The sequence below is a fragment of the Anomalospiza imberbis genome, chromosome 7 (genome assembly GCF_031753505.1).
Source record: "Anomalospiza imberbis isolate Cuckoo-Finch-1a 21T00152 chromosome 7, ASM3175350v1, whole genome shotgun sequence".
In the NCBI taxonomy this organism is placed as follows: Eukaryota; Metazoa; Chordata; class Aves; order Passeriformes; family Viduidae; genus Anomalospiza; species Anomalospiza imberbis.
The window spans coordinates 30,317,213-30,344,737 of NC_089687.1; the positions used below are offsets into that span (position 1 = coordinate 30,317,213).

A 27,525-nucleotide genomic window follows, 5' to 3' on the forward strand; every position below is an offset into this window, starting at 1 on the left:
CTGTTCCACCACTGATGAACAATTTTGCTCTGTTTGTTTCTCAAAGAGACACTTAAAAGTCTTGCTCATATTTTTTTAATCATTCCAATTGCCAGCCTCTAAGAGTGCCCTTGGTATTATCCAGCAGTGACTGAATGGTTCCTGTTTGCTGTGAAGGTGACCTGCAAAGCAAAACAGTTTTCCCCATCCTGCTTCCTTAAAATGTATAAAGAAACCTGAATTATTATTAATTTACATTGGTTTTCCACCCCCTCTTTTCCTGCTTAATTTTTGACCTCAGAACCATAAGGTTATCAAGTCACAGCTGTGGGTAATGGAAACACCACTATCTGACCTTTCTGGGGCTGTAGTCTCACAAACAGGAGTACAGGGACCTTGATGCAGGTGTGTCTGCATCCTCAAGATCTTCCAGCAAATACCCTGGGACAATGGATAGGCCTGGAAAAGGAGCTGGGATGCCAGGACAGCAATATACACAGTAAAGAGAAAAGTACATTGTCAATAACTAGGCTTCCTGGTCTTTAAAAAATGTTGATGAGCACTGACTGCATGAATGAGTTACACTGACTGCACCAGAACTTTGCTCCTGCCTTTCACAGGAGTAACAGGGAGCACGTCCAATAAACTGTGACTGCAGCCAAGCATGAGCCCTTCCATCACTGAGGGAGATGAATGTCTCTGAGCCACTTTGTGTCTTACCACACAAACCAAATTTAGCCCACGGTGAATGTCTACAGCAAGGGTTCCACTGATGAAGTTTAAATAATTTCCAAGCTCATTTGCTTGCTGCAGGACATTTTTCTTCTGTGTGAAAGATGCAAGTGTTTTCTAGGCTGAGATCCACAGGGAGGTTTCAGTCCAAAGCAAAATCAGGGTTGAGTTGCTAAAAGAGTTCTCAGCAGTTGAAGCCTGGCACAAGTCCCGTGCATCTCAACAGGGCTGGGATTTCACACTCTGGCTGCAAGGGAGTTACGCCAGCAGAGACATTGCTCCAAACTCCCTGTTTCTGTCACTTGCTCAGTATTCAGTGCTACTGGAGTCCCAAAGTAGATCTTCCCACAAGAAATCTGCCAGCAAGAGCAAAAGCTAATGTGTAATATTTTATTGTATACAGAGATAAAAAATGTACAGATGCCTGCAAACGCCACCTTTCACCAAGCCTGACTAGCCCATTACCATATGTCTGACAAGCCCCTAAATTAAGCTACAGGTTCAGGTTTATAACATTGATGACACTTCAGCTCCCTAATGGCACATTAGTGTGTGTTTAACAAGCTGGCAGCCAGTCTGGCAGTCTGGAGACCCCAGCAAACAGTAGTTTGGTGTCTTCAGCATCTCAAACACACCATATTCTGCCATCAGGGTCAGTATATCCACAGGGAAATAGGAGCGATGCCTGGGAATAAAACACAGGTTTGAGAGGAACTTCTTCCAGAAGTCAGTGGGGCAGGTACATTATGGAATCCCCACTCTGTTGGGGTCCTGTTCCTGACACAGGAACACGTCCAAGTTGCCTGCTGCCCTCCTGCCAGATGCCTGAAGCAGGAAGGTGCCTGTCAAGTGTCTGATGCTAGGATTCCATGCAGCTCCATCTACCTCCCTAGCTGTTAGCTAGGAAAACGAAATGAGTACCGGGGCACTGTAAATACCACAGGGCAAGCAAACAATCAGAATTTGCAGCATTCTTATTCTTTCCAGAGGAGCCATGTGTTCATGTGGCTGCACTCGTGTAGCCTTTTCTTCCTGGGTTCCACACATTCTAGCATATGTTTTCATCTGAGAACCCCAGTCCTCCAAGGTGTTTCCGCAAGTTTTTCATTTCCCTCTTTTGATGAATCCCTTACACATCAGTCAGATGACTTACATGAAATCACTGATGTGGGGCAGTTCTAGGTCACCTTTCCTGCTCAGCTGTGAATCAGCTTGAACCAGAGGAATTTGGGTCTAACTTTGCCCCATACAGATGGAGAGTAAAGGAGCTGGTGCCTCTTCATCTTTTCCACTACAGCTCCAATGGACAAGTCTCAAAGCCCACTACCACTCACAACTGCTGTTTCTTGGTCTCTGGTGAGTGCTGTAGCAAAACCCTGACCTCTCAGCCTTGCACCTTCATCAAAGTAATCTTTAATTAAAAGGTTTAACAAGTGCAGATGGGGGGATTAGTACTTTCCCACTGTAGCTGTGCCAGAATAACCCACACTCTGTTCACAGGGACTCCAGTCACAGTCACCTAAACCAATTCAGTATCTCCTGCTTACATAGGGAAAATAGATACCAGCTTTATGCCAACAAAACTGTGGAGTGATCCCTTAAACTGCCCCACTGCCAAGGCTGATAGAAGAGACAAACACTTCAACTTGGAGGATGAGGGCAGTTCCAATGGGACACCGGGCTCTGACAAACCTCTGCCTTCCTGACTGAGCCGAGTTCCTTGTTTCCCACAGGACAGATGGCACTGGGGAATTGTCTGAAGTAGCTCAGAAGCCTTTCAGGTGCCTTCAAGGTGAGCCCTTGCCTATCAGTTTTAGCCAGGGGAGGCAACATTCAGAAGGCTTTGCAAATGCCTTCTTCTTTTGCTGGCCCGGTCTCTTCTATGAGTGATTCCTGCAGTCCATGAGCTTGTGCCATGGCACCTTTGGCAGCAGTGCGTTCCCTTGAAGATGAGAAGGATCTTGTGACTCCTTCCACTGCAGGAGGGGTTTTACATCTTACCTATTCTCCAGTGCCTGGGGGAGGTATGCAGACACACCACATCACCCGTCTGCCGCCTGGCTCCGCAGAGCCTAATGGGCTGGAAGTTCAGCCTTGTTCTTGCGTCATCTAATGCTGACCTTCAAAAGAAAAATAGGGGATTTAGGTCCAGAAGGAGGCTTTGAAAATTTAATTTGGTTTGGATTTACTTTTTGAGATAGGGATTTGTGTTTCTTTTCTATATTCTTGGAATAGCAGTGTCAGCTTCTTTCTTTTCCAAAATTTTGGTGGTGATCTTAACAATATGGACTTCTACCATTCTCAAATCTTAATAAGCAATAGGATGTGTTAAAGATGGAAAAAGCCCGAACCTTCCCACAGACGTGTTCCCTAGGCAGAGGAACCACTTTGTTCACAGAGCTGGCTGAAGGTGCCACGACCCCCACCCTGCCCAAGGCTGTCGCCAGCCCTCCCCCCTGGCCTGCCAGCAGCGCTGTGTGTGACAGCTGCATTCCTGTGCGGCAGACAGCGTGCCTGCCCTGCCTCGCAAGGCAGAGGCAGCTCCCACACCTGGTGGAGGAAGGGGGTGCGGTGCTGGGATGAGTAACTGTGGGAATATTAGCCCTCCCCTCGGTGCTGTGCAAACAAGGCAGCCGTGCTGCCGGGGATGTGGCTCACAGCTGACAGGCACCAGGCACGGAGCAAGCTCCTATCTGCAGAAGAGCATGTAGACACAGCCTCGCTTGTTTAGCTCTGTGTTAACAGAGAAAAACAAATCCTAAGTGGACTAAACAAATCTCATCGTGGCAAAGTGCTTCATCAATTACTAATTCAGCCTCTGGCAGACTAATAGGGAGTAAAGCTGTTTACCTCAGAGTATGACACATTTTTCTTTCTTGTCTTCTCCCTGTGGCACCTGTAGATAGATTCTGCTGTGCAAAGCTTTGTCAGTGACTAATGAGAAACAATTGCTGCAGAATTCTATAAGCTGCATATCATCACTGCTATTAAAGACATTAGGAAAAGCCCTAAGAATCATCCACCTGGGCCAAAAAGTAAAAAAACATTATTTCACAACATCAAACCTGATGATGCAGCACATTTCAAGTGCCACTGGCAACAAGAAGAGGTTTTGTACCACAGCTTTTGTATTTTCACTTCCATTTTCAGACCATATATAACAAAAACATTCCTGTCCAGGTGGGATAACAAAGGAAATTGTTCCATCTGAAAGCCATGAATATATGCAAAGTAAAATGGGTACTTCAAGTGGCCCTTTGGAATGAGCACCCCTGGGAAGGTACTGTTTGAAACCAAGTTGTAGTTTGGGATCTTTTAAAAGAGGAGTTAAAAAGCCTTACAGTGACGTTTGTAGGTCACCATTTGACTGCATCCTGTGTTGTTGCCCCATGTTGTGTGAGGTGTGGGAGGGAATGGAAAAATAAACAGAGTACAGTGACAGCTTCCTAGGGCTTCCCAGCTCTTGGGCTTGCTGATAACAGACAGTTCAGGAACATGGGTTCCCAGATATTCCTGAATAATCCAGGGCAGTGCAGAATAGGACTGTGCAGCCAGTGAGTTACTGGGCAACAGGCATTGCACATTGAATTCAAACACAGCTGAAAGGCACGTGCTCAGGAGGGGCAGCACCGCGGGGTGATGTGGGCACACCAGGGACAGAGCCGGCGTGGATAGGGCACACCAGGGACAGAGCCAACGGGAGCATGGCATACACAAGGACAGAGCCATCAAGAGCATGGCAGACACAGGGACGGCTCTGTATGATCCCACAGCAACCCCAGGCACAAAAGCTGTGCAACAAGCTCTCGGGTTACCTTTGCACTTCATCAGCCTCAGACCAGCTGGGTGAACATTCCCTCCTGGCATCCTACGCCTGGCCACAGGTTAACCTTCAGAGGCCTCATTTAGGTCTCCAGGAGTTCCTACAAGAAAACAGTGCCAGTGGAGCAGGCACCAGGTACTCAAAGGGGATTTTACCCATGCAAATCAATCTGTATCCATTGTCTGAGTGACTGCAGGTTCACTTTAGGAAAAAGGAGTGTGATTCCTCACTGGCACTGCTGGGGAAATGGTTAATCCCAAGCCATCAGATGCCTTCACTGCTTTCATTTAAAGGAGTTTGCCAACTGGGTGCATTTCCACTGTTGTAAAACTAGTACTACAGGAAATAATTATTGTTTCTGTTCTGCCGGGTCTCCTTGACCAATAAAAGGCTTTAGTAATAGTAAAATATATGGTAATGTCTTCATGTAGCAAGTCACTCCATTCCCTTCCTGTTACTATTAGATATGTACAAAGGAGAGCTAAAGATTTAGTTCTTGTATGGACTATTTTTTGTGTGTTTTTAACCATTAAGATGTTGGTGCTGCCCAGAATACTTCTTGATGAGGTTACATTTAAAGATTTTCTAAGAGTCTCATCTTTGCTGCAGAGTGGTATTAGAATATAGAATATATTTTCTACAAAAGAATAATTAATTATTGCAACTTAGCTTAACAAAAAACACAAAGTCTTATCTAGCCAGAGGATCAAAACCTGCAGTTAATTCAGCTTGCAGTTGTATTATCTATTGGTGCCATAGTTTCATTATGTTCTCCAGGCAAGCCAGACAATACTGAAATCTTAGCACATGAGAAAGTTATTTTCTCATTGCAGATATTTCATTATTGATAATATGAATAGTATCTTATACCCATTTAGCATCTTTCCTAGATGCTTCCACAGGAGGCACATAATCTGTGTATTGTCATTTAGCCATACATCCCTTACAAAAGAGCTTCAGCTGCTATGATAAAGAATTGAGAGACGTCAACACCTCGAAAACACAGTTCAGTAACCCCCTAAGTTATATCCTGATTCATATCATATGCCATGTAAAAGAAGATACATAGTGACACACATCATGAATATTTTTGTACAGGTTTTCCATATTCAGGCTCATTTTTATCTTGTGTTATATCAAGAGTTTTTAAAAAGTTCCTATAAACCAGGCTTTAGCCAGATGTTAATTTCAGAAGCTTGATGGCACCATTCTGGTTATGAAATCCAGCCCTATGTTGGAGCTATAATGAGACTTCAATGTATATGTTGCATTAGGAAACCTCCCCATGGCATATGTCAGCCTAGCTACCAAGGTGAAGTCACAGCCAGAGGTGTGCATCTGTACGTCTACAATGCATAGTGACCATGGAGCAGTACTGAGATCTCATTGCTGGTCGGAGATTGTTTAGTCTGTCAGACCTTCTCAGCTCTGCCTCTGCCATGGATGCTTAGCCCCAGGAAACCTACTTGAATTCCCAGCAGTAGGAGCCACCCCTGCAGTTCCTCTCAGCCTTCTCTGAAGTCTGCAGGGCAAGGGAGCTCCCTTCTGATGGCCTCCCTGCACACCTGTGGAACCGTGGCGTCATTTCCCTTCCTGCTGTTTAATTTTCCAAAACGCTTCTGTGCCAACACAACTGGGTTTCTTTTCCACCCAGATAAGAAGTGGCTTTTTCTGCTGCAATGTGCTCGCTTCCCATGAGCTAGGAATTGTGGTCTTTACATACCTTTCTTTATCCCAGACATGTTGCTGTATTTCTGAACAGGAATGTCAGTAAATCCTGAAGAAGGTTAAAAAACCCAACCAAGCACTATTGTATTACTCATTCCAGGTTTCTCTCCCAAGTTTTTTACCCTTCATCTCTGCACTCACTGAGTCAGGTGGTCACTACCCCGAGATCTCAGCTTTGCTGCTTTCCTTAATTAGCAGGTAGCAGAGCAACACATAATTAGCCATGAGTGTTGTCTGTTTTCTGCCAAATGATGCACCTGTGGAGGGTGCAGGGAATTCACGTGGAGCATTTGTCACACAAGTCACTCCATGCTGGCATTACGACCATGCAGGCTCTTCCTGGGAGAGCTCACCAGGTTACCCAACAGCTCAGCAGAGAGGTGTGAAACACTCAGAGCACCGTTTTGATAGCCACCCTCTAATTTCATGGACTGAATCTGGCATGGAGGGACCTGGGCTGCAAATCGCAGACTGAGTGAAGGGCCATATCAGAAGACTCAGCTTTGTATCAACCATCACTCCCCTGAGCCCAGTAGCAACACTCAAAACATTGGCAGGAAACCCATTGCTAAGGGTGCATCCTGCAACTGAAATCAGCGGTGGTGGCTGATGCAAAACACTTGCTTGCTTTCATGTCAAGACCCAAGAGTGGGAAATACTAACTTTTACCACAGCTTGAGCAGAGATATGTCAAAACAGAACTGTTTTATGTCCATGGTAATTTAATCATTTTCCTTCAGTTTGTCAAATGGAATAAAAAAACTCCCTAAAACAGTTGAGTTTGTTTCAGCTTGGAATTAACAGGTACTTACCCAAGCTGCCAAAGTACTTCATAGGAACTACAAATAGGAATTTGAATTATTTCATGTCCCTGTTCTCCTACATGGACCATGTTCCCCCATTTAATTTTCCATCCCACTGTCCTCCCTCACCAGCAACAGGGCCTCATGTGGTTTCCTTGGCTACGATACAGCACAGAAGTCGCTGGCCTGCTGGAAGTCTCAGCCACAGAGGAAAGCTGAGAACACAGGATATCCAAGCCACCAGTTTCCATGGACACTGCTGCTGCTCAGGTAGGGGACTTCTCTTCCTGGCTGACCTGGCAAACACAGACCCAGCATTGCAGAGCCATGATCTTTTTCAGCAAGGAAAACACCTCACCTGGGGGCAAAGAAGTGTCAAAGTACCGCAGTTCTCCATGGACAGAATTTGTTGTTACCTCTCTCCTGCCAAAAGCCCACTCAGCCCTGTCCAAAGAAGGTCAGCAGGGAGGGAAGGCTGCCCTGCATGTGCCCTGTCAGCAGCAAAAGGGACAGGCATCAGCAATGACCAGGAAAGCAAGGTAAAAACAAAACCTCCTAACACAATCTGACATTGAATGCCAGAAAACCATCAGTGGAGCTTTCCTGGGCTTCCTTATCAGGCCTGACAGTTTTGCATAAACACTGCCAGCCTGTGCACTGCATGGCAGTGTCCCCAGGACTGCCTGTCCCCCCAATACACAAATATGCTGGCCCAGCAACCAAAGGGTTCATTCTGCTCACAGGGGTATCACTTCTTTGAAGAATCAGTCACTAGACACCAGGTAGTTTCCACAGCTGGTAATTAAACCAATTTGGACATCCAAAGGGCAGTTGTCTTGCCAAAGTACAGCAGCTCCTGGCAGCCAGCCCTCCCAGCTCTCCTGCATCCTGCTGTTGCCATGGCAGCACGCAGGATGTGCACCTCAGTGCTTATTAGGCTCCAAGAAGCATTTCCCATGTGAGTTGGGCTGCACAATCACAAGCACATAACTGTTAAGCCATCATGGTATGAAAATTAGCCATGGCCACAATTACCCAAAACTCGAAAAGCTGGAAGACCGTTCATCTTTGTGCACTGGCTGTCCCCATTTAAGGCTTTATCTCTTGACTTGCAAAACTCCAATAAGCAGTATTTGCTACAGGTAAACAGACATCCTTTATGTTTGACAAAGGACCTTTCCTTTCCTTTAATATTTACCCCACATGCAGTGTTTATTCTGCAGTTAGAAAGGAGATTCATCTGCTATGGCTGTTCTAGCAAACCCTTGAAATTGCCAGCAGCAAATGTAAACTCCAGTGTGACCTCCTGGGTCTGTAAAGCCTGTTGCCCTCAATCGTACTTTGCTGTTTTAGTTTTTTAGGATTCCACAGATGCCAAAAGTAATCTTAGTTTACATTAAGTACAGGCAGGCCAAAGACACTCTGCTGAAGCCAAGAGAACTACTTGGACAAGTAGGGCCTACTTGCAGAGAAAGGATTACTGGTAGAAATAGGGATTAAAAGACTGAAGCCATCGGACTGTCTCTCTTTTGCTGTGTCAGGTCTTGATTATGTAAACTGGCCAGTGGAGCTGAAAGACTCCCAGGATGACGTTTCCTGGAGATCACAGCCCCACCTACATTCACCCAGGTTTACGCTTGGGGCTTTTAAAGTTTTTGTCATTTTGGAGGACACCCAAGCCTAATTACAGTAGGGACTGGGGGCTGCCAAAAGCACACAAGCTACTCAAAATGTCTTCATAGTGTAATATTGCAAAAGTGGCTCACTGAAGCTGAGTGGTTGGTCCAGGCTCTGTTTCCCCACAGAGGGGTGTATTAAGGAGTGAGGCAGTGACAAAGCACAGGTGGCAGTAACCCTTTCAGGGCTGTCACAACACCCTGCATCAGAATAGAGTGTGCACTAGCTGGCTGACACAAGGGTCCTCCAAAACACATGGGGGACAAGGTCACAAACAGGTGCAGGGTGACCCAGTATGTTAATGTGAGACATTTGCAGCAGCGGAGGAACACTGCTATGTTGAGTCATGTCACACAGCCACTGTTTTTGCCCAATGACTTGGCTACAGTCTGGGATGCTGCCCTGCCTCCTGCTTGTTAGCTGGGACACAGGGAATTTTGCCCAGATCATAGCCTGGGAGTGTGAGATAGAATGGCTCTGATCTCTTTCTTTGCTTCTTTCCTAACTACAAGCAAGTCTGCCTTTTACGAGGCATCAATCACCAGTGAACTCTGGTCTTCTGTGTAGGGGTGGACATCAGAGCCCTGACGTCTGTGCTGGATGGGGGCTACCTCTGGGTAGGACTGTCCTGCACACATTGCCTCAATCCCAGTTTCTCTCTGGCTATGCACAATGCTCCAAGGGAGGACCTGCAGCCTGCTAAAAACTGCTCTGATGGCAGGAGCCACAACCTGCATGGGATGGGATGGGGCAATGGGGAAAAGGTCCGCACAGGGACAGAGCTGAGAGGCTTTTCCTAGGAGCCTCCAGCAACAGCAGCTTTTCAAACCCCCACATATGTGCAAGCCAATATTTCAGTGCCTGCAGGTTGCTATGGACAACCAAAGATTTCTAAACTGCAGAGCCCCAACACTCTGTACTCTGCAGTAACACTCGGCACTGCTTTTACCAAGAGCTCCGTGTTGGAAAGTGAGGAATCCTGTCACCACTTGTCAACTGAAGATGCAGAGGGTCCGATCACTATGAAGTGAAACCAATCCCTGAGGTAACCCCCACCCATTTAAATGCTCTAAAACCTGAAATCACCTCCTCAAACATGCAGCCCCTTCAGACAGCCCACACAGCAGTATGGGGCTAACTGTGTGGACGCAAGTCACTGGGATGAGAGCATGTTCTAGAGGATGACAGGGGAATAATGGGGGGAAAGATCCACGGAGTCAAGTTCCCCGTGCATGTAATCCTGGCCACAGAAATTGCAGGTCTGAGCTGACTGCACACACAGCACTGCACACCTGACCTGCAGGTGGGACCTCTCCTTTGCAAAGGACCTGCCACAGCATGCACCAAGGCTTGTGTTCCCTGGCCACCCGCTCCCTTGGGAAGAGGAGTGTCCTTCCCAGCCAAACAGAGGTGTAACAGGGCTCCTCTTACATGGCTGCACACACAGCAAGGGTTGTTCACAGAGCCACGATGAGGACGGGACAGCATGCAGAGCCTCTGAGACCCCCCCCATCCATCCAGCTGGCATCTGCCTTGTGCAGTTCATCCTCACAGTTTCAGGAATGAAGAAAACACACCCACGGGTTCTTTCTTTGGATCTATCTCATGAACATTAACGAGGTGTTATTAAGGCTGTGCCTTCTGGATGCAGAGGTGCTGTTGCCTGCAGTAAGAGTAGGGGAAACAAGGTGGAGCAAAATGATTTGCCAATTTCATGCAGGAGGTCTGTGGCAGAGCTATTGCAGACTTGGGTCTCCAGAGCCTGCTGAAAGCATTGCAGTTTCTGTCAGGACCAAGATAACTATGAAATGTAGTTACTCCCATTTTAAGAAGGTGAAAATGCCTGTATAGTCTGCAGTCACAGAAACTCATCCCCCACAACCTCTTGCCATAAGCACAGAAATGCACTTTCATTTGGTCTAAAATGAAAACTGTGATACAGAAGTATGCAGAATAGTTAGTAAAAGCACAATCTGGACCATTATTTGGCTTGGCACAGGGAAAATGTCAAGGAAAATTATCTAGGAGTAGGTTTCGCTTATCCTACTCCATCTATACTCAATGCATGTCCTCCTCTCTTTCAGCAGATCTGCAAAGTGCCACCTAATTTATCTTCCCACCGACACAGGCACAGAGAGCACACCTCCATGATTAATGGACTTTTACACTCAAAGAGTTGGTTACATTGCAGCAGACAATGAGAAATTTGATTACCGCTAATCCAATATTGACACAAATGTCAATGCTCTGAAACACACAATATCATTTTGAATCAAGGATCCCTTTCATCATTGTTATTTTTGTTTGCTTCCTCCATTTTAATAAGCTGTTGCTCTGTGTATTATCCAAATACTCCAGACTAAAACTACCTGGCGACAATTTAGTTTTCATCTAACACTTCATTAAGTAGGAGGCACCTTTAACAAAAAGGTGTTTGTGCTCACATAGCCCCATTATCATTTAAATACACAGTGCTCCAGCTGAAAAACTGTGGTCAGCTGATACCTTTACCTTAGTGATAATTAATCTATTGTTTTATCAAAGTCAGATCTAGCAGGAAGTGGGAATAATGGCTTTTTCTTTTTTGTCTCTGGAGAATTGTACTGATCAAATCAGCCAAATCTTGACCAGTCAAAAATTAAATTAAGCTTGTCAATTGTGTCGTGTAGCCAAATAACCGAGGCAGTCAGAGCCACAGGTGGGATCTCTCCTTACAAAGGGCCCACACAGCACGAGCAGAGGCTGCAGCTGGCCAAGGCTTCTGATTCCCTGGCCACCTTCCTTCCCAGCTGGGCCGTACCAAAACAGGGCTGCCCTGCTGGGCTGTCTGTGGGAGCAGAGACACCGTGAGAGGCTGAAGGGCTTTGGACTCAAGTGTCTTTACTGCTTCTGGATTTCCTTAGCCAGGCTGCTGGTTTTGGACTGTGGGGCCTGACTTGGGCCTTACCTCCTGCTTCTGGTTTGGCTGATGGAAGAGGGTCCATGAAGAAACCCAGTTACCCTCGTTAAATTCCGTACCTTCAAGAAGGAATTAGCTTAGCTTCTGACCAAAATGTTGATAAGGAGTGGAGAAATAGGCAGGGTGGGAAAAGAAGCAGTGTTTCTGGGGATAAGGGTTCTTAGTGGAACCCATGCAACCATTAAAGATCTTAAACTGAGCATGGAGGCTACACAAGAAGTTGTACCAATCCTTGAAGCTGATCTCATTTCTATCCAGAACCTAGAGCAGAGGAAGAGGAGCAGGAGGCAGGGGAGAGTCAAGCCTTATGACCAAGTGACAAAGCTCACTTTGAATTCTAAAGCTGTGCTTCAAGAAATGAAACCAGAGCCAAATAAACCCAGAGCTTACTTGGGAAAAACCTGACTGGAAACCAGCAAAACCAAAACACTTTAGGAGCTAAAGAAATTTAAAAGTAAACTCTGTATACTTTTTATTAATAGATTACAAGTTCAAAGTCTGTAAAACCATTTGTAACCACCTGAAAGGAGCTAAGTATGAGACAGAAATGTACTGTGAGGCTGCTAAATAATCTCCTTGTCTCTGTACCGCTGCAGGATGCGATAGGGTGGCATCTGCATCCAGCCTCCTTGGAGCAATGGACTGAGGCACTGTCCAGAGGGGGTGTGAAAGGAGGACACAGAAGCTCAAACTGATAAATAAAACAGAAAAAAACTTCCCACAGGACACTGAAATTATGGTTCTGCTGCTCATGCTGCCAGTATCAACTCCATTAAAACAACCATCTACTTTTCTCCTTCGGACATTATGGCCTCTGACTTTTGTCTGACAAACATGTTACACCTTCTGGCCAGCAATTACTTACACGGCCATTTCTTTCTTCCTCAAGACCTAGAAGTTCTCACAACCCAGTGTTATAATAAATTTACTATTTACTGGTAACAGCATATTTAAAATCCAAAAAGAAGGAACTGAGTCAGACAGAAGAGCAATTTGAAACTACCTTCAGGCATGGGAGTCAATTTTATAAATCAGGAACACAGTCCAGTAGAATAAAGAAGAGGCTGATTCTGAGTCTGCCCATGTGCTCTCCAGCCATAGAAAGTCACAGGACTTTCAGCTCAGCTCTGCTCTTCTCAAATCATAATCCAACTCCCACAACATTATAAGGGAGGCAAAAGAATCACTACACAAATGGCTGGTCATTAGTTCAATCTATCAAATAACCAGAGACAAGAACTACAATTACACCAGTGAATATAAAAACTATATGGAAATACCATCCTTTTCACACTGCAGGCTATGAGACAGGCAACAGCTGTGACAAGAAAAAACATTCCCTTCCTCAGCACTGGAGATTTAAAACACAGAGTTAGACAAGAACCTGCCTGGTGAAGGCAAAGCCAGTCCTGCCCTGGGGCAACAGGGTAGCCTGAATGACTTAGAAAATGTTGTCCAAGCCCTGTTTGCATGTGCAACACTTGCCCAGTGCAGCAGGGACTGTCCAGCAGCCTGTGTCTGCTGGCAGATGAGATCACAGTTACTACAGTAACCACGCTGGGTTTTTTTTTTGAAGGGAGAGACGGGGAGGTTTTTTCACTCAAACTGTAAGAATGCTCAACTCACATGTTTGGAAGCCAGCTGCTGCCAGGCTCTGCAGACTAGCCCTGAACCAGACAGTGACAGCAAAGTTTGGTCCTTGTGTGGGCACTGGTGACATCCTCAGTATAGAGCTACAGAGCTGAGTGCTGCCCTCACAAGAGCTTTGGGGGTAAAAAATATTTTTTAAAAATGCCCCCACAAATCTCCTCCCTCCAGATTTTAAACCTCCAGGTTTTAAAAACGGCAAATGAAAACCTAAGTGAAATAATACAGAGAACCAGGACAAATAACCAAGAGAATTAAGGGATCTTCTTAGCAGGTGGGGAGCAAGCTTGGTGTGAGACTGGGACCTACTGTGCACCCTGTAAATCAGACCCATGGACTGCCCTCTGCAGTGTGCTTAGACTGAGTGTATGTTCCTAAGTCACTGGGACTGCTTTACAATTCAACGTACACATGTAACTAACCCTCCCATTTAGCTCTACCCTTTGAAGTAAGTGTGAGAGCTTGATCTGACACATTTATCATTATTTGCTTTAAACATTGCTCCATTGCTTTATATTTGCTTTCTGTAACAGAAATAAACATTGTTCTTCCTTTAGTAACCTACGAGCCCTCTATTGGTACTCATATTGCTGACAGGGAGAGTCTCTAACAGTCCTAATCCTCCAGTCCTTATTTGGGGAGTCATTACTTGGGAAAAACTCATTTTGAATCATCAGACTTGGCCTGAAATTGAACTTTTGGAGAATTGATTCACCCCAGATTAGCATTAAATGCTCACCAGTAAGAGCAAAGGCTTTCTAAACTGACCCTTACTATGCAAGTGGGACTCACACTTCCCATCCCAGTGCTGATCAACTGCAATGTCCCAAGGACATTTCTACTGCCAAGTAAGTCTGAAATGTTTATTAATTTATTGATGCCAATGCTGGTGTTATGCCACGTTTCCCATTTTCATTGCCATATGTAAAACTTGGGGATTTTCTCCTCACCCCCTCTGTGAAAGTCTTCCACAGGAATGTGCTTCTTAGTGCTGGGCACATCTAACAGGATCAGAGTCCCCTTTTCCCCAGCACATAGTTTCCCATCCTATTATATTTAAGCCTTTCCTTGACTTTCTCTACCAGCACATTTGTTGTGCGAATAACAGCCCTTGGGGGCAGATAGTTCTTATATTTTCTTCATGCCTAAAATAACTGTACCTACTTATTAAAAACCTCACTGACAGTATGATACAATAACCTTTGTGATTTATTTATCTTTCAGTGAGCTTTAGTGAGAGCTACAGCCTCTTTTCCAACTTTGTGCTGTATAGTCCATCATCAAATGCAGTGCTGCACTCCGATGTTTGCAACATCCTACAACAAGAAATTGGTCTTTGAATTACATTTATTCTACCCTTATCTAGTTGATTTACCAGTTCCTCAAATATTTGCTTCCTTATACTATCTTAATTGAAGATTCCTCCTGCCTGTATCTCCTTTCACTGCTATTCTACAGAGAGCAGCACTCTCCAAACAGCACATTTATGCTGTCTTCCCCACCTTCTGTGTAGACCACCATTCCTACTTTTTTCCATCACTTTAGCCTTTAAAAAACTCCAAGCAAAAGATTTCAAGGGTACCAAAACCAGCTGGATTCTATGATGAGTTTTTCCTTTTCCCCAAGGAAGGCTTGCCTTCTGAGGGCACAAGCAAAACATTTATAGGCAGTAAGGAGCCTCCTTAAGATCCTTGTCCTTGTCTTGTTCTTGCCCAGTATTTTTCTGATAACTTGGCATGCAAGGCAGAAGGTGCTGCTGATTCCAGACCTCTGCCCTGCAGTGTCTCAGCTCTCAGAGAGCCCCAGCAGACTGGAACAGCAGAGACAAGGTTTTTCCAGACAAACAATGAAGCTTTGCTAGCTTAGCCCCACTATCAGTTGGATCTGTACCTGCGAATGAAAAGCAGATGAAAAGATGTACAAATTTAATCTGTTGGATGGTGTTTATTTTTTCAGCCAGGTAACTGGAGTATGGGATCTCACATCACAGAGCACGTTACCATCTCAAGAATGTAAGTAAGCAGTAACAAGAAGCAAAACAGAAAAGGAACAGGTTCTTCCAGAAAAATACCCAACAGAAAAGGCAATTCTTAAATATATTAGAGGCAGACACACATGGGGCTGGTATAACTCAAGGGCAATAAGTACAAACTTCACTTTATGATCTTTCCTGCACCATACCAATCTCTTACATAAAGCAGAATTTATTGGCAAGGATTTTCACAAATTAATTCTAAGCATTCCTTTGATTAGTTTAGCCCTTCTAGGTTTTTGAATCTTTCACTGTCTCCTGTTTATCTGCAAAAGAGAGAAGGGACATGGAGCACCTGATAATCTCCTCATAATAACACAGTGCGTGGCATGGTACATAATAGCACTCATTATTATTTTCTAGTACCTGTTAAAGTTTTCCAGGGCTACTAACACATTTGCAGACAAAATTTGAAGCTTCCTTCAAAAAAAAAAAAGAAAAACCAAAACCATCCAGAACTATGTCTTGTTGGATTTTTTTAATTTAGATCCAAAGAAGGCAATTTATAATGGCCACAAATAGAAAAGCTTTGCCTGAAGTTGCTAATAATATTCTATCATCTTATCTTTAAATTCTTTTTTGTGGATTAGAGATGCTAATAATTATGAATCCCCCCCAGCTTCATTTTATCTAGTACAGTAATATAATCAAAATCATCCTGCTCTAAACACTCTATAGCAAATCCTCTTTTTAAAGCCCTTGTTCAATGTTCTCCCTCATTTTAATTTCCTTTGCTGCTGCTTATTATGCTAAAGCCTGGCATCCGAAAACTAAACTGTAGCATAACTATTTTTTCAGCACAGACCATACCTATTCTTTCTGCCTATTGATGCTGTAAGTATATTTTTAAACACCGGGCTGCCTGCAGTGAAATGCCTTGCATTCCCATTGTGTTACTGTAAATACCATTATTATGAAGAAATGATTGACTTTGTTTAACACACTGTTCAAATAGTCTGCAGAGATGTCTGTGGTGCCAGTGTCATTCTCTTACTTTAATTATATTTTTAATCATCCGTGATCTTCCATTTGTTTGTGCAGTAAGATAATTATTTTTTTCTATCACAAAGCACAGAAACTATGTCTTAGTATTATTATTTTTTCATATTCATTTGCACTACACTCCTGCTCACTCACTCCACTAGATCCTCTGTTTCCAATGCTGCTCCTAAAAACCCACCATCTAATGGTACATCCTAAAATGGCCTGCTGCATCCTAAACCCCATCAAATTTCTTCTGCCTCCTGCCCTGTGCTCATTAGCAGGGTATTTGCTGACTCGTTTAGGTTTGGGCTTGCTATGCCCACCTGTAGGGCAGCAGAACAGTTCAGCACAGCCCACAGCTCTGGGACCTCTCAAAGCCCTTTCATGCCCTGTGGCCAGTAGCCACATCTGCTGTCCTTCCCAGCTCCCTCTGCTTTCAGGTCCACAAATTCCCACAAGAAGGGAGATGTAAGAGCGAGGAGCCCAATCTCCTGTGACTTGTCTGCCTTCAACACTACTTCCACGTTATCTTTGGCAGGCAGATCCAGGGGAACTTGCTCTGCTCTGCCACCTGGAGTCCACGATGTGACACCACTGCTGAGACAGCAGACTGGGGCAATGCACTCCTTCCTCACACAGCAAGCTCACCTCGGGCTGCAGCAGAGTCCACAAAGCTTGGTTGTGAAGGACCAACGCGATGTCACTTCAAGCCCACTGGAAGCTCGGACTCTCATCCTGACCACAGGCACAGCAAGACACGAGTCACCCAGGTGACTGTCACTGCCTTGCAGCAGGTGGGTGCCACAGCAAATGTCACAGTCCAGATGGCCACGATACGCAGAATATCACCATATAATTTCAGAGAGCTTCAACCTGTACAGAGTAACACCACAGCACATCAGAAGGCTTCAAGCATCCACCCATACAGAGTAACATGTCACTTCAGAAGGCTGCAAGAATCTGCCCTCCTGAGTTCCCTATTAACTTCAATTTCTTACTCTTGATTCCTCTCCACTTCCCATAGTCTTTCCCTAACGTCTTTCCAAACACTAAAAGCAGTACTTGCAGCAGTCTTAAAATCTCACAACTTTGTCCATAGTAAAACACTATGAAGGCGTGGTCAGTAGCCTTAATGCCTTCTCTTCTTAACAAATCTTTCCATGTGGATAAATACATACTGTCCTTCACTTAATAAGTTATTTCCCATTATGTCCCCAGTGGCTCACCTGTACCCCAGGTGTCAAAACCATTCTGGTCTGGACCAGGCAGCATTTCCTGCTGCTCTCAATGCTATGCTGGGCTCTGTCTCCAGCCATACTTCACCCTACAGCCCAATCCCAAATCATGTCATGGTCACCATGTGTCACAGTACATGTCACAGTTGAGATGGCCATGATACACAGAGTATCATCAGACAATTTCAGAAGGCTTTAAGTATCTACCCTTCTTGTCCCCTAGCCCAGCCTTTTATACCCTTATCATACATGCAGTGCACCTGTGTGCCCTCTGTTCCCTTTGGTGGTTGCTCAGTGCACCTGGGCACCCCATGGCTCATTGCTGTCAATGCTGCTCACAGCTGTGCCCATTGGGGATGAGGCTGCAGCCCTACTCCCAGTTACCACAAACTGTACCTACAAGTGTGGGGGTGTCGACCTTTTTAATCAAGCTTATCCTAATGTAAGGTGTAGCTTTATTTCTACTTGATTACCCAGGCATGAAAGGGGAAGCACTGAAGCCCTATTAGCAGCCACCCTCTGAGAAGCAGAAGACCCTGTAGCAGCATACTGTCTGTAATTATAAGCCACTGAACTATGGAATGTCAAAAATAGCAGAAAACACGGGGTTTGTAGGATTTGCTGTATTAGCTCCTCAGATGGAGATTCACTGATAGGTTTTGACAAAAGCTGTCTTCCCCTGAATATAAATGTCAGGCTGCAATCAGCACAGATGTACGGGGGCAGGCAGACGGCCGCAGAGGTTCTCTGCAGAGGCACAGCAAAGGGACCTGCAGCACCTCTGGGCTGGGGTTGGGGGTTTCTCAGTATTCCCAATCTGCACGTGCCATGCACAAAAAGGTGTGTGCTCATCCGAGACTTAGAGAGCACCTTCAGGCAGGTTAAAAATCAGCCTGATAAGAAATGCCCCAAGTCTGAATGCAGAAAATATGGGAAATACCTTAAAACTCATCCTGGGCTGACTGAGCCTACTGCTCCCCACAGCCTTAACTCAAGGACTCCCTGACTCTTTCCCAAATCTCTGCTGCAGCAGACTTCCTGGCAGGCTGCACCTGGGCAAGGGAAACATGACTGATTGTAGGGAGCAATAGCAGGGCTGCAGAACCCGATCCCCCAGTCTGCTCAGCCACCTGCAAGAAGTACCAGCTCACCTGCCTGTGTTCATTTGGGAAGTCAGGAAAAAAAACAACTCTCCACCTGATTATCCTCATCAGTCTTTGGATGCCTGTGCACACTAGAGAGCCTGCAGGTCATCTCCAGGAGCCAGAAAAGAAATATTACTTAGAAACAGTTAAAGAGAGGCTTAGGCTGTGATGCTGGATTCATTTTAAAAAAAAAGCCTCAAGCATGGCAGGTATTTGGGTACTGATTGTTAGTTCATGTCCGCACCTGGAAATGCAGCAAACTTCTGTTCCTTTTCTGCTCCTGTAATTTCAATGAACAGGTGTTACACATGCTGTGATGTCACTTGATATTCTGCTTTTCTTTGTTTTTATCTGTGGGTTTTTTAGTTCAGTGTGAAGGGTTTCTCATCCTCCAGCAGGCTGCTGGCAGCTGCCTGCCCTCTCCTGGTAGCCTGGGGCTGCAGAAAAGGGACTTGCCTATCGGGAGCTGGTTTCATGCAGAGCCAGGGACCCACAGCAGATCCACGCAAAGGTTCTCACAGGCTGCTGCAGTGCATGCTGGAGTTTTCCAGTGACGAATTAATCTTGCAATGTGAACTGTACCAGAATACTATGCTTTCAAATGTACCTGAAATAACATAAATACTACAGCAACTGTAAAGCACAGAAAGGTAGAATCTGGTCAGTAGCTCTTGTATTTTACACAGAAAGGTAGAATCTGGTCAGTAGCTCTTGTATTTTACATCCAACATCAAATACCATATCCATTTCCAGAACAGCTGTACCACTGATGTAAATAAACCAAGTCCACCCACCAGAGGTAAATATGCTCCCCAGGCAGCTGCAAAGAAAGCATTAAGCTAGAGCTAAACACACTGAGCATGTCTTCACCTGTCTAACATGGGGAGCAGGCACCAGAGCGACCTGAAAAAAAGCAGAAGCTGCAGATGGAATAAAGGTCTCACTGCCATCAAAACCTGGGGCAAGGTCATGGGGTGGGGAGTGTCTCAATCTGCCCTCTTTTAGTTTAGAGCCGTAACCCCTTATCTGGTCACAACAGGCCCTGCTAAAATTTCTGTTCTCATTCTTCTTACAGGCTCCCTTTACATACTGGAAGGTTGCAACAAGGTCTCCCCAGAGTATTCTCCCTGCTGAGCAATCCCAGCTCTTTTATCCTGTCCTTACTGGAGAGGTGCTCCATACTTCAGATTCCCTAAGTGGCTCTCTCCAAAGCTTTCCTCGGAGAGGAAATGCTCTTCTCTGACATTCCTTCCAAGTGACAGCAAAGCTGAATCAGATGTGACTTAGAGAGATGACTATTAGCTTCCTAACAGTCCTGCCATTCCTTTGAAAGGCCACCCAGAACAATCATGTCCTTTTCTTTGCCTAGGTGGAAGACTAATTAGCACCCAAACCACCAACGCCTATGCTGAGAGCAATGCTGTGGTTGTGAGAGCCACGCACTCCTCAGCTTCCATTTCACACTGCCTATCCAAAGAGATGAAATCATTCTCACTACATGCCCAAATTCACATATCATCTCGATCAGCTGGACTTCACATGGCTATTGCCAGGGAACAGCCTGTGCATCCTCACTGACACTAGGGCCAGAGCACAAAGAAGCTGATATAGAACAACCCTTGTCTATCTTTTGCATTGCACTCTCTTTGTTTTGATAGAGCCATAGCATGGCTTGGGTTGAAAGGGCCTTCAACATCACCTAGTTCCAACCTCCCTGTTATGGGCAGGACACCTTCTACTAGACCAGGTTGCTCCAAGCCACATCCAACCTGTCCTTGAACACTTCCAGGGATGGGGCATCCACAGCTTCTCTGGGCAACATGTGCCAGAGCCTCACCACCCTCACAGGGAAGAATTTCTTTCTGATATCTAAGCTAAACCTACACCCTTTTCTGCAGAGCTTGTGCTTTTGCATTACATACTGTCTTCATTTTAACATTGATCTGATTTAGCTCTGTATAAAATGATTATTGCCTTAAAAATAATTGTACAAAAACAGCAGCAGCCAGTGCTTAGGAGTGATAGATCATCATCCTTTTTTTCTCTCCTGCAAGACATGAATTAAAAACCAGTTCAGGCACAGGTAAAAGGCTATCACCAATTCCCCAGCACGGAGGGGAATGCTCACCTGGAACCAGGGGAGGACAGGAGCAGTTGTGGGGCTGGAGCAGAGCACCACTTACATACCCTCACCGTGCCTTCCACCTTGTGCCCACTCCTGTTCTGGGGGCTGACACCTGAGGAGACAGTGATGATCAGCTCCTATTTATGCTGCCAAGCCACTTACCTTCACAGGATCTCATTTACCAGCTCCCCACAGGGCTCCAGCACAGGCTGAGGGGCAGGAAGGAATGTCTGGAGCCAGCACTGCCATTCCTGCAGCCCTGCTCTGCTCTGAGCCTCCACACTCTTCAGGGAGCAGACTCAGCCTCAAGTCCCTGAGCTCTTTCTTTCATGTAAGACTCTCCACAGCCTCAGGAAACAAGAAACCTACATGAAATATTATGCTTCAGAACTTGAATAGGGTTCAGCTGGCTGAGGACAAGCTTCAGTGCCCGCTCCAAAGTCTGTGAAGCTGATGGCAATGCAGAGACTCTCCCTGACTTCAGGGACATGAAGTCCCAAGGGAAGAGCAGGTTGATCACTGACCTGCTTGCTGTGCAGCACAGGCTGAGAAAGGGAGCTGTAGCACAAATCTCTTTGGTGCATGAAGTTACAAGTGTGTCCCCTGATGCTGCAGATGCTACAGGAAAGGTGAGCATGAGGTCTGGGTCTCCCAGGGTTTTTTGTTGTTTGGATTTTGCTGGAAGCTGCTGTTACGCACAGGCTTCTTTGCTGATCTGCTTTTGCCCAAGTGTTTGTGCTTCAGAGTCACTTAATTCAGTTAACAAACAAATTCCAAACTCACACAAATTCTTGGCATTTCAGAGCATTCCCATGCTCATCTGTATCCTTGCTAATATTTGCCCATTTCCTTCTCTCTGTCCCCAGCCACTTCACTACTATCAAAGCTTTCTTGTCACATTGTTTCCTTAGGCTTTAGGCTCACAAACAAGCAGCATCCTTTCTTGTTGCCCCCACAGAATACCAAGATATAAAGGACAAACTGCAGCACCGGTACAAAATATCAAATTAGCAACAACAAACAAGAGAAAAACCCTTAATATAGAAGTGTTCATGGGAAAGCCCAGAGACAAAACACCACCGTGTGTTTCTCATCACCCACAGCTCCCCAGGCTTTGTTAGCAGTCCCTGTTTTTCCAGCCCCTGAGCACTCAGACTCTCAGCTGTACATCGGGGGCAGAGAACAGCAAAGCAGTCACACAGCATCGAGACACAGGCTGGGCAGGACAAGGACTTTCATCGTCCAAATTTTAATAATTAAGTCAGTGGAGGCTCTCCTCCACTGCTGGGGTGGGCTAAGGAGGTACATGAAATGAAAAAAAACCCTGTTCACAGAATATTATTCATGCTAGCTTAACATCTGTTACTTTTTAAGTAGGTGCTTAAAGAAGGTTGTCAGGCCACACAGTTACTCTTTATTAAAATCCTGTAGGTCAATAGGGGAATAACTACTCTTTATTGAATAGATAAATTATACATACTAACTAAAAATCGTCATAACTGAAGAGTGAGGGGCTCTTTTCTCCAGCTCTCACAATATCTTTTAGCATACTGTGTAATACAGAGTGCATGTGGTTTCCATTATGGAAAAAATGGTTTGTTGACTGTGACAGGCTGCAATTAGATTCTAATACAAAGCAGGGCCAGTGTAACACTTGGTGTTCATGCACTGTGCATCACAATGGGATCTCAGTCTTGTTGCCTGTTCCTTCTGCCTGCCATAATGACTATCATTAACAACAAGAGTGGGTAAAAGCCTTTTCTTTGCATGTAGTAAGCTTACATAGTCCATAAAAAGGAAGCGATGTTACACTGACCCTACCAAACATGGAGCTAAGAAATTAGCTTCTCTCTTACATTGTATTTGATCATGACCTGGGCCATGCAGAAATTCAAAAGAGGGGAGAAATTACAAGGTCACATTGGAGAAAACCTAACTTTGCTGTGTATTTCCTGGACTGGAGGGAGCTATTTGCATACTCAGGTGCAAGAGGCTGCAGCAGCCACCACAGAAGATGTTAAAAGAAACCTGCATGTGGAAGAAAGCACAAGAACCCTGGGTGGTATCTGAGCAGGGCTATTCCAATCTCTTCTGAGGAAGCTGGCAAGGAAGGGGCTCTACGGAGCTGTCACAGTGGCTGTGCTAGGAAATAGTCCCTGGTGACAGAGCCATGTGGCAGCAGGGTGAAAGCTCTGGAAGGTTATTTCCCATCCCTGGCTTTCTTCGCTTTCTCTGCAAGCAGCTCCCATTCAGATGCTGTGATAAAGCAGGTTTCTCATTTGCATTTTCCAAAACAGACTGATGGTTTGTTTGCTTATATAAAATTCTTTCCTATGACCTTGGCTGGAGAGAACCCTCACACTACTGCTCTTTGACGTGAGCACTCATCAGAGGAGCTTTTGGCAGTTCTCAGCCCAATCACATCAGGGGCAGAGCCCCATGGCTCCCCGGTTTCAGGTCCAGGAACCCAGCCTTTCAAGCAAGCCAGTTTGATATTAAAAACCGCACAGTATAGGTAGGAAATAGAACATGGCATTTGTCTAATTACTGTTCCTCTGCTGCCCCAACAATAAAGAGCAATGCTAAACAATCCGTGGGCTGTCACCCTCGTGCCCCGGCTGTGTGTTCTGAAGGGCTGATTTCACACTCAGGGGGGCACATGGCACAGGAGGAAACAAAGACCCCTATTTTTTTCCAAGGCAGTGACTGACTGCTCACGAAAGCCCATGCAGCAGCTTGTTACAGCCTCTGTCAGTGACAATGCTGCCAGACATCCAAAAGAGACAAGCAAACATCCAAAAGATCTGCAGAAAGTAAAGCCAATCACCAGGGCTAGGATTTTCCAAGGGATATTAAGTGGGACAACCTTCCTGAAGAGCAGACCTAAATCACTGTGAATATTGCTATCTTGCTGTGACCATATTAACTTAAATGTGACTTAGAATAGACCTGACAACCCCATATGTGATCCAGAATAGCTTCATACAATGCAAGACGCGTTTATTCACTTGCATTAAGAAGATTTCCTGCCTCGCACAGCCTGACCGCAGGCAAGGTGCGGTGTTAATGAGAGCGGGGCTGAGCGCAGGGCGGCGGCTCCCGAGCACGGACGTCAGGAGAGGACGAGCAGAGCTCATCACGGACACACAGCCTCGGAGGAGGACGTACGAGATGTATTTTCTATTGAAAAACCCACCCTCTTTGTTCGAGGAAATCTTAAGTGGTTTCATTTCTCTGCCGCAAGCACTTCCTCCTCCTTCTAGCACAAGGGAGATGCGGGGATTTTCGGCAGAGCAGTAACCCCGGAGAGAGGCCACCTCTGAAACACCGACGTACATCACTCACTCCTGGCTGCCTCAGAAACGCTGGTTTGCTGCTTGACCTATTTCTGGCTTCAGCAAAGGAGAAGAAAAACAACCTGCCATTGATTTTGCAAGTAGTTGTTCTGCAGAATTAACCAGTCCAAACCCCGTGTTTATTTTGCTTCCTGGGGATATGTCAGAAAAGTCACTGAAAAAGTTACAGAGATTTAGAACGGGAGATAAAGAGAACTTGTTCTCAGTTCAAGGGGTTGATGCTCCCTAAAGCTACCTACCTGCCCCAGATTCCCCCTTCCTACAAGAGTTTGGTAGAAAAAATAAAGCTTAAAAATGCCAAATCCTGTGAATTACAAAGTGGCTCTGATTCCCCAAAGGAAGGGTGTAGACCAGGCTCTGAAAGACAGGTGATAAATGATAGCCCTCCATGCAGGCTGTCAGCATGAAGCATGGCCACAAACATCCCTTCTCAACAGCCCCTTCCCCTGCCCTTGCTGCCACCCCAGCCCAGCCAGCTTTTCTCTCCGTGGCCAAGGGGGATGAGTCCTCCCTTTGCCCATCCTGCAGCAGCTGGGATGTCCTCCACTGGAAAGCTGCTCATTGCTAACTAGAGAAAAGCTGCTTCTGGACAGGCAATCGAATGGAAATCTGCAGCAGCAGCAGCTGTTTTGCCCAGCGGAGACCTGTGCAGGGAGAAATGCTGCACAGGAGGCAGGTGGGTACACTGACCTCCGCAGACTCCCATCCACGCTGGATGCAGGTCTCCAGGGAGGGCTCGGGCAGGCAGCAGGGAGCAGACATCATTCCTGGCAGGTTTCAATCAAAGGCTCTCACTTTGAATACTCAGGTTTGTGATGGGCAGAGGCAGCACAGCAAAGGCTGCCTAAGGTGTGGTTTCCCAGGCAGAGGCAGCGCTGCCGGGGAGTGCTTTTATGTCAGGTGTCACTCGTTGGAGTCTCGGGCATTAGCTGGGATCACAGCACTGGCAGCAGTCACCTTAGAAATTGAACAGGTGACATCTGCCCAGGCAGATCAACGTGAAATGCAAAGCAGGAGGCAACACCACGACAACACCCAGCAGCTGATTTTTTTCTAGCACAACATGAACACAAGACCAGACAGGCTGTGCAAGAGATTTTTCCAATGCCCTTCCCTGTCCCTTGCAGTAGCCTCATGAAATCACAGAATACCCTGAGTTGAAAGGGACCCACAGGATTCATTAAGTCCAGCTCCTGGCTTTTCACAGAACTACCCCAAAAATCATGTGTCTCACAGACTGGGAAAGCACACAGCAAAGTTTCCCAAGAACATTTTATCTGAGGGTTTGAGGAATTGAAGCCTTCCTCCAACACTTGTGGCAGAGGGCTGGAAATGCCAATGTGCCCACGCAAGTCCTGTGCTAGGAAGCATGGAAGTGAAATGCCCTTTGAGTCTGCTCCAAGAAGAAAATCTGAGGTTCACAGCTACAAGGAAGCTTTGTGAAATGGCCCTGTGCCGAGGAGTGCCTCTGGGAAGTGTGCAGGAGAGGCAGGCACCAGGACAAGGGTAATTCTGCCCGCCCAGGGCCCTGCCCTGCATATCTCCTGGCTTAGCAGATGCAGGGGAGGGGGTGTCTCAGGCAGGCACAGGAGAGGGAGCTGCAGGACACGCTGCTCCGGTTCCCCTGTCTGCCTCAGGAACCCTGGCCCAGCCACAATGCTCTGCCCATGGTTAACACAAGAAGGCTTGAAAGAAGCAGGAAAAAGCTGGTCAATTTGTGATGAAAGAGGCTGTAAATCATGCATGCAAGGGATGTGGGGACAGGACAATCAGCTGTCATTAACGAAGTCCAGGGTAAGAGATGAGGAAGCAAAACACTGCACTCTCACCTGGCTCCTGCAATTATGTACCCAGAAGAAGTAAGCATAATTAATTAAACAGAGACACCTATTTTTGGAGTTAGGAAGATGCAGCAAGAGTGCCTAAAAATCAGATGCTCCTAAATGGCAGTGGGGAAAGGGGCTACAGAGAGCAAATGCCCTGCCTGGAAAGCACCAGCAGTGACTTGCTGTGCTCTCCTGACCACTGCCAGGAGGACATCTCCCATCTGGGGGTCACAGCAGCACAGGGAGAATCCACAAACTCTTTCAGCAGAATAACTGAAGATTTCATAATCCAGGGCCTTTTCCCATGCCTGAGGACAAACTACTTGATCAGAACCTTGCAGTGAAGCCTGAGATATCAGATATATTTGGTATTCTGAGAGGTGAGGAGGAATTTCAGAGGGGCTGGAGAAACAGCAGTTTCTCCCTTGCCAGAGGCTGTGTCTGCCAGTAAGGAGACAAAAGAACATCCAAACTGAAAACTAGGCAGCTAGGTGGGAAATTCCCCTCATTATAAAAGAGTATTTTCTTAGCGAGAGAAGTAAGGAAAAGAGATACAAAAAGTCCTCATCTCCTAAACAGACTTTTTTTTTCCTCAGCAATTCAGACCCAGAAACTCCCCTTCAAATATTCCTTCTCAGAAACTGAGGCTGTAAAATCTGCAGAGGGATGCTGCATTTCACTGAGGAATGCAAAAAACCTACCAAAATGGATGCTAGGAAGCAAGACAGCTAGAAGGAAAGAGAGCCACCACTAGTTGCCTCTCTGATGGTTGCACAGAATCCCAGCCTGACCACATCATTTGGTGAGGTTTTAGTCAGTGATGGTGCTTCCTTGCTCACTGGCACTCAGCGGCTTTCTCAGCTGGTGCCACACCAATTTCTCACAGGAAAGTAATCTGTGACAGCAGTCTAATTTTGTCTTTGCTGCTGTGCAACATGCATGGGAAGCCACTCGAGGAACTGGTGAATGGCAAAGACCTGAAGCATCTCTGGATGACTACTGCCATATGTCCTTTGGCACAGCCAGCCTGTGGGAGCACAGTCAGACCCAGAAGTGACAGGCTGTGCCCAGATATGCACAGGGTAATAACTAATTTCTCAGTTACCTGGGTGAAATGAAACACGGGGGTGCCTATCACAGCATACATCACAGTTGAGATAGCCACAATACACAGAGTAGCACCATATAATTTATACTTATAAATTATATGGTTATACATATAACTTCAGAGGGCTTCAAGCATCTGCTCTTTATTACTCTTCAGTCCAACCTTTTATACCCTTATCATACATGCAGTGCACCTGTGTGCCCTCTGTTCCCTTTGGTGGTTGCTCAGTGCACCTGGGCACCCCATGGCTCATTGCTGTCAATGCTGCTCACCTGCTTCTCACAGCTGTGCCCACTGGGGATGAGGCTGGGCTGCAGCCCCACTGCCAATCACCACAAACCGTGTGCCACGGCACGGCCCCACTGC

The 27,525-nt window shown here is 46.0% G+C and overlaps 1 long non-coding RNA gene across 1 annotated transcript; it reads right to left on the reverse strand.

Annotated features, from left to right (window-relative positions):
- Window positions 1–2,571: 2,571 nt before the first annotated feature.
- LOC137477371 (uncharacterized) lies at window positions 2,572–17,286 on the reverse strand. Its single transcript, XR_011000961.1, has 2 exons — window positions 17,254–17,286; window positions 2,572–2,826 (listed from the first exon to the last, which is right to left on the reverse strand). It is a non-coding gene; the product is annotated as an uncharacterized lncRNA (long non-coding RNA).
- Between the last annotated feature and the right edge of the window lie 10,239 nt (window positions 17,287–27,525).